Below are 7,399 nucleotides of genomic sequence, written 5' to 3'. Positions count from 1 at the left end.
GCTGTACATGTCTGTTAGAAATATTCCTTGTTCCATATGCATGTGGAGTATTAGACACATACACTCCTCACACAGAACAACCACCTCCCAAAACACGTCAGCAGAGTATTTACTGCCAAATCCAGAAGGAGTTTGTGATTCTAACGCTGTCCCCATTAATGAGAAAAATGTCACTATACAAAAGCTCTTCTTTTTTTTCCCCTTCTTATCAAATCATTCAAACAGCTGATAACTAGCTTTTATGGATTGGAGAGTCAGATAGAATTCTGAATCTATTATTTTACTAAAACCCCAGGGGTCAACTTATCACCTAAAAACCATTTTACATGGACAATTTGACTTTCATGTGGAGTGTCAGAACACACCCTAGATGGAAATCTAAAATAAATTATATGGAATACTGCCTTCTTTGTGCTGAAATTTATTGGTCCCATACTACAATAATTTTGAAAATTGTATTCCTTAAGCTACAGTGCTGAGATACTATTAACTGCTTGAACTGAAAGAGCGGGTCTGATAGGCTGCTATAAAGTCTATGAACAGAGACTAATTTCTATTGAACCACATGCTTATCTGAAGCTGTTTTCCACCATTCCAAGCTGCCAACTTTATTTTCTTTCAGAATACACTGCCCATTTTTTTACCATCATCCTCAGTATGCACTGTCACTTCAGTAAAACCATTCCAGAAGCCAAGAATGCATCTAAGCTTCTGCTAATATAGTTGCCTGAGACAATCACACCCAAGAGAGAGAGAGGGAGAGAGATCCACTTGTATCTCTTATCTTCCTAACAAAGTTTATTTTCCTCACTAAACAAGCCTCCAGGCTCCGAAATGCATCTCTGAGATATATCACAAGATAAGCAGATCTATTTCATGGCTGGCAATTTCTTAATCACTTCTACTGCCATACTTTTGAAATAAAATTATTTGATAATGTGCTGATGCTTTGGTCAATGCACCTTTTACATCTGTTAGTACAGTTTTTAGAAACTAAACTGACCTCAGAGCCTAAAATCTTCATAATTGAGGAGATACTGAAAATGTAATGATCCAGCTGCTGGGTGACTATTCTTTGAGAAAAAATTTCCAACTAGACAGAAAAATCTTCTCTAGGCATAACACTTAAGACACAAGAATGGAGCTCTGGGATAAAAAGAAGTTTAATTCCTGCACCCAGGAACTCCAATAGCTAAAATATTACACCACAACCAGAAAAAAAAAAATCAGGATCCTAGTAATAAACTGTACTGCCATACTTTCATTCAGATAAATTAACAGCCTTACAAACTGAAAGAAATTGCTAAAAAAGGAAGTTCTGATCTGCACATCCAAGTTTCTAGATAGCACTACTTTCACTTTTTCTTTACTAGACAGTGTCAAGCTCTTGAAGAGGCATTCAGACTAATGACAATTCACTGTGGCAAATCAATCTCTGTTGTGCAGTGAGCTGGAACAACTGGGGTAAAATAGATTATATAGATTATAGCATATATAGATTTAGCTTTGAAACACTTGCTTTTTGTTTTGGCCAAGCATCTCAGTTTGTCAATGGTGGCCTATGTCAAGGCAGAAATTTTAGAAGCATAAACTTAAGAAGATAACCTGAGGAAATTATTTGAGACAGTAAAAGTAACATCCATGTCTACTTTAGTTATATCCTACCATTTATTAAAGTGACTACAGCAAGTTAGCAGGACTTTTTCTGTCTCACCAAAACAATAGAATTCTCTCACATCACAAATTCACAGTACTGAAGATAAGGAAAAGTGCCAAGTTTGGAGTTTTCCACTGGTACTGATAAATATTCTGAGCACTTTTAAGTGCTTAAATTGTTGAGATAAATGTTTTAAAATCTATTTCTATAAATTATAGCTTAATTAACTCAAAAGAAGAAATTCATAATTTCATAGTGGGTACAATTTATAAAGCCTGAATCTAGCTGGAAGGGTGATCAGGTATCAACATGCAGCAGCCTAAAAAAAGTTATACAAGCTGACCTTAATATGTGTGAATATCAGGTTTCCACTGTAGAAATATATTTTTCAATATCCTTGTCTGAGCAGAAATCATGTCATTTATATGCAAATCAGACTATATTCTGCAGCTGATTCTTCTGTGCTGAAGCCATGGGAATTATTTGCACTTAATAAAGCCTCATAAATAGCTTTTGCCTCTAAATGGGTGAGGGAACAGCAAATATATCATAGCCATTTACAGTTACAAGCATCTTTTTATTTTGGAAGTTATATGCATCCTTTAATAGGAAGTTTCACAGTTACAAAAGAAACACTGTTTCATTTATATAAACAAAATACCCTTACAGCCTTCAAAACAGAATGTTTTGCCTTATTCCCTATGCTCAGTTATCTAAAACATAGAAATTGCCATCTAGCATCAATCAGAAAGACAGTCTGTTTCATCATTACAGGCTGGCTCCACACAGTATATGTTAAATACAGGAAGAAATTCCTAGTTATTCTATCTACTTTTATTATATTTAAAAGGGCATATACCTTCTTCATACAAAGTATGTCCACCCAGTATCATCTACTGCATTTCTGCCGAATGTTAACCCTTTTTTCACATGCCACCAATTAGATGTGCCCCTCAAGTCCTGGCACATGGAAACCATCTATTTAGAGAGCACAGGAGAACAGACTCAGGATTAGTCAAAGCACATCCCACAAGACAAGAATGCACATGTAATGTTTCACTGTGGTAGGTAACACAATAAAACTAACTGGGAAACAGCTCTAACTGGTATAAACTGCCTGAACAGGGTTAAGAGCAGGACATGCAGTGCAGACTGCAAGTTAACAGTAGCACAGGTTTTCCTGTCACTTCACAACCAGAGGGAATCACAACAGTGATCAACACTGCCTAGAGAAAGGCAGTAAAAGGGCCCCAAGGGCCACTATTGCTTACCAAGATGCAGCCCTTACCTCAGCCCATGCCACCTGAAACACCTGTTGAGAGCACATGGAGACCAAGAGCTACAACAGTGGAAGAAAAGTGAAGGCTTAAACTGATACAATTTAATCTCACATGGGTTTCAAGAACAAATATAGAAGCATGGCTCAGCCAGGTTGACCCTTAGCTGAACAGTGGCAGCCAAAAAACCCCTGCCCTTTTTCTATCTGATTGTTTTCAGTCAAGCTGAACTTCATCACTGAAAACATCATATGTGCCTCAGTTTATTCTCATGTAAGTCTTCCATAAATTCAATGTGTTGTTAGCCTTTTGCTGGAAGTGAATTTTACCTTGATTAGTACTTTCTTTTCTATTTCCTTGTTAAGCAAAGGAGCTAGAAAAAAACCAGGCATTCATGAATCTAATTTCAGGGATATAATTTAAAGATTCTGGCAATAAAATGATTGACATGATACTGCTCTCTTGCTTCTACATAAAAAGCACAAGGGGTGACATAAAGAGCTAATTCAAGACATCCTCCCTTTTAGAAGAGGTACCACTGATACTGTCATAATGATGCCTTAGAGTGGTATCATTTGTGCTCTGCAGATTGACTGATTTTAACTATTTTGTGCATGTTGGTTTCATAAGGTGACTTCTGTTCACTCTTTATCATTATTCTGACTGCCTTTAAGAGGACCAACTTTTATACCTCACATAACTATTCTGTGAAGGTATATCTGAGTAAAAATACACCCAAATAACAAGAGCCTGACCTGTCGCAACTGGTGTTATTTTAACAATTCCTGTAATATTTAACTCATTAAAATCTTCAAATACATGAATAATAAGTCTACATAATTAAAATGTGTCCAAGACATGCTGCATACAATTAAAATTATGTCAAAATACATTTACAGTGTTCTATATGCTATGAATGTACCTTAAACAGAAATGTGTCTGGCAACATGTTTAAACACTATAGTTATTTTTCCACTAACAATTTTTGAAGATTGTGGGTTTTGAGTGAATATTGCATTTTCTTCAAGCACAGATATGGGTGACCTCAGTTTATATTTTGAAATCAGTATGTGTGATAGGACAAGAAAGCATATAAGGAAGTTGAAGTTAAATTAAAAGCAGGTATAAGCATGTATTTTTATTATGGAGAATAAGACAAGTAAGATAGTAAAATCTGACTTCTTGTCACATTGAATTTTCTTTCACTATTCTATTATAGGAAACAGTATTTTTATAATGTAAATTTTATAGAATCATCCCCAGACTAAAGTCTGTGGCAGCCTGCTGTATCCCCAAAGAATTACTTATACAATCCCACTGATTGAAACTCAAGCCACTCATTTAAAGTTCCAACTCTATGCAGAATTAAAAGTAAGGATCATTTTAGGCTCTAACAACATTTTTATGTATTTTAATCTGTATTTTATTTATTGGTAGTAGCTTAGTGAAATTGTCTGATGTCATCCTGTGGAATTTAATTAGTCTGTTTTATCATCTCGGCAGCACTTAAAAGAAAGCAGAGCCATCTTTTGCTGTTTTATTCACCTTAGGAAAGTTAGATCCTTATGTGGATAAAAGAACTCGGGTGTGTCATGTGCACAAGAAAGGCAATATTCAGTGAGCCCAGCTGTGAATTCACAGCACACAAGGTTCTCCATGACAGTTGTGTGAGGCCACTGTCATCACAGGTAGTTTGGCCAGTCCCATCAGAGAGCAATTCAGCCCACTTATAATCTGAATTATCTTCTGACTACACAGGGGTCCAGGTAAAGTGACTTAAGGTGATTTAGTTAAATGACTAAAATTACAGCTCTTCATAACTAAGTCTATCCTTACCTTCTGAGGCATGACCTGGGAGTTTGGTCCTCTGGTCGTTTGCATAAAGCATCTGTGGAGAAACACCACTGTGACTGCCTGGGAGCCACCTGCTTTCCATGGAAATCAGAAGATGGTGATGGGCAGAAGGTAAACTCTGCATTCTTAAATCTTGCCATGAACTGGGAGGTGACTAGGATGGGCATGCCTAGGACTGCTGGGCTAAACATAGCAGTAGTACAGCAGTTCTGACTTACCTCAGTTTGGAAGATTGATTTTAAAAATTAATTCAGATTTGACTAGGTTTTTCTAATTCTGCAGTCAACTTGCTCTTCCTGCCTGTATTTGTTTTGAAGTATAGTCACTGTGTATCTACAGTTAATTGTTGCCATAGAGACCTGCTATGGGTATCACTTTTGATCTTTCAATTATTCTGATTTGAAAAATGAAACAATAACAAATACTACCATACAAAGTCATTCCTTTTCCTGAGATAGAGGGCACATCTTCATGCCACTTCTAAAAGTGATTTAGATTTTAAAGAGTCATTCAGCTAATATGAATAATGAAGCCAAAAAAAAAGCGCCAAATAAAGCACTTATCTCTAAAAAAATGTTGTTGCACCAGAGGTTTGATATTAATGTAAAGATATTGCAGTATTGAAGTGTTTACATTCCAAAATCTGTGAAATTTGTCAGCAGCAATAACACAATTTTGTAATTTTCCAAGGGTGATATAGGATGCTGATTTTTTGTGGAAAACAGACCAGAAATAATCTTTTAGAACATCTGCATGAATCACCTTGAAAGTACCGAAATGCATTTACTATAATGTGTTTTGAGTATAGGATATTAAAGCCTTTTAAAAATCAAAAGGAAAAAATTTGAATATAGCACCAGAAAATTAATCAGCCTAAATCTTGAAGAAACCCAATAATTACTGAACTCCTGCACTGGGGAAAACCAAGAGGAAAATAAAATACATGCCTGCAAGGATAATTTTCTTTGAAGTAACAGTCTAAATATAAACCTACTCCTATAAACTAAAAGCAAGTGATTATATTTAGACTATACAAAAAATTAAGCAAAAGCAGCAATAATGTCAATTACTTTGTAGACATTATATAAAATACTAAAATATTTCACAGAAAAATGGAAATTCACCTTCAGTGTAGATATGGGGCCAAAAAAACATCTTGAAAAGATACTTCCTTAGTACAGAAAAATAAATAGAAACTTATTCATTTTTATGAAGCCCTAAGCACAACCAGTTTCTGCTATTCACTGCCTCACAGTTCAGAACCTTTAGAGGGAATTTCATGCAGACTAGCAGGAAGAAATGCAGCACCTACCACCTGAAGCATTCCCAGTTTGCAGGTGAGGCCTGAGCAACCAGCAGATAAGTGAAATTTTGGAAAGCTGCAAGTAGTATAATCACAAAGTTAAATAAATGAAATAAATTATATAATCAAGATTATCTTGATTGTTTCCTTCCTCTCCTGTTTTCCAAATTTGAAGCTCAGCTTTGTGTTGCTGAGTAAAAACTTGTGTCAGACTTGAAGAAACTGAGGAACTGCTGAATTAGCTGTTGCCGGCTAAAACCCCAGGGAAAGGCAGGATACAAAGGTGATTAAAGAATGCTATGTAAATATGAACTATAAATTGAAAAAAACTGTTGTGCATTTCAAGCAGCAGGTGCTTAAACATCAGCATCAAGTACCAGTTTAGATGCCTTAGAGGACCTGAAACATCTCCACGTGGGAGACCTGTGCTCCTCTGGCATGGTAGATTGAGCCAAGAGAAGATTCTCTGGGGCATCTAAAATTACATTTGTCACCCTGCATTCTTAAATCTTACCCTGACACAGAACTGGAAAATGCACATGGCTAGGACTGCAATAGTATAGTAATTCTGAGTTACATCAGTTTGGAAGCTTAATTTAACAAAACCATCAGACAAAAAGAGATCTGACATACTAAAAACTTCCAGATGTAATAAAATACTTGAGTTGCAGGAAAGGGAGTAAGCTTGGGCCTGCTGGAATTTGCATAGTCAAAAACATATTGAGGGGTGAGCAGTGAGGCTGCTTATGCTGGGCCAGTCTTTCATGTGCAGAAAGAGTTATACCAGACAGTAAGTCAAAGTGTAAGGAAACACTGGAGTCAAGTAAAATGTTTATTGGCTGATAAAATTACAGCCTAGTAGTGCAGCAAAATATGGTTGCACTACAAACAATGTTGCAAGAACAGACAGCTAATATTCCATGTGTGATTTTAACCTTTTAATGCCACATATTTTGAATAATTAACAGTAAAAATTAACATTCTCTTGGATTTCAGGCAATATTATATATTCTGCTAACTACTGAACTTGCAGGACCTACTGTTCAAACACTAAAGCTTCAAGAAGATATCCAAATCCAATGCTTGGTGCCTAAATCTGTATTAGGACAATAAATATCCTTTTATTATTTATTATTATAAAAATCATTTTATGACCTTAGGTGTGAAAGTGAACAGTCAAACAGAGCTTTAGAATATTGTACAGACATTTAACAACTGGTTTGCTGAGATTCTGGAATCGCATTTGCTTGAAGTTACACATTTTTATTAACAAGTTCATAGCACTGTCAAAAGGAACATCAAGTATCT

This window comes from Manacus vitellinus, unplaced genomic scaffold (assembly GCF_001715985.3).
Source record: "Manacus vitellinus isolate BGI_N305 unplaced genomic scaffold, ASM171598v3 scaffold_21_pilon, whole genome shotgun sequence".
Classification (NCBI taxonomy): Eukaryota; Metazoa; Chordata; class Aves; order Passeriformes; family Pipridae; genus Manacus; species Manacus vitellinus.
The sequence above is the reverse complement of the archived record's forward strand: the minus strand, read 5'-3'. Positions refer to the sequence as shown.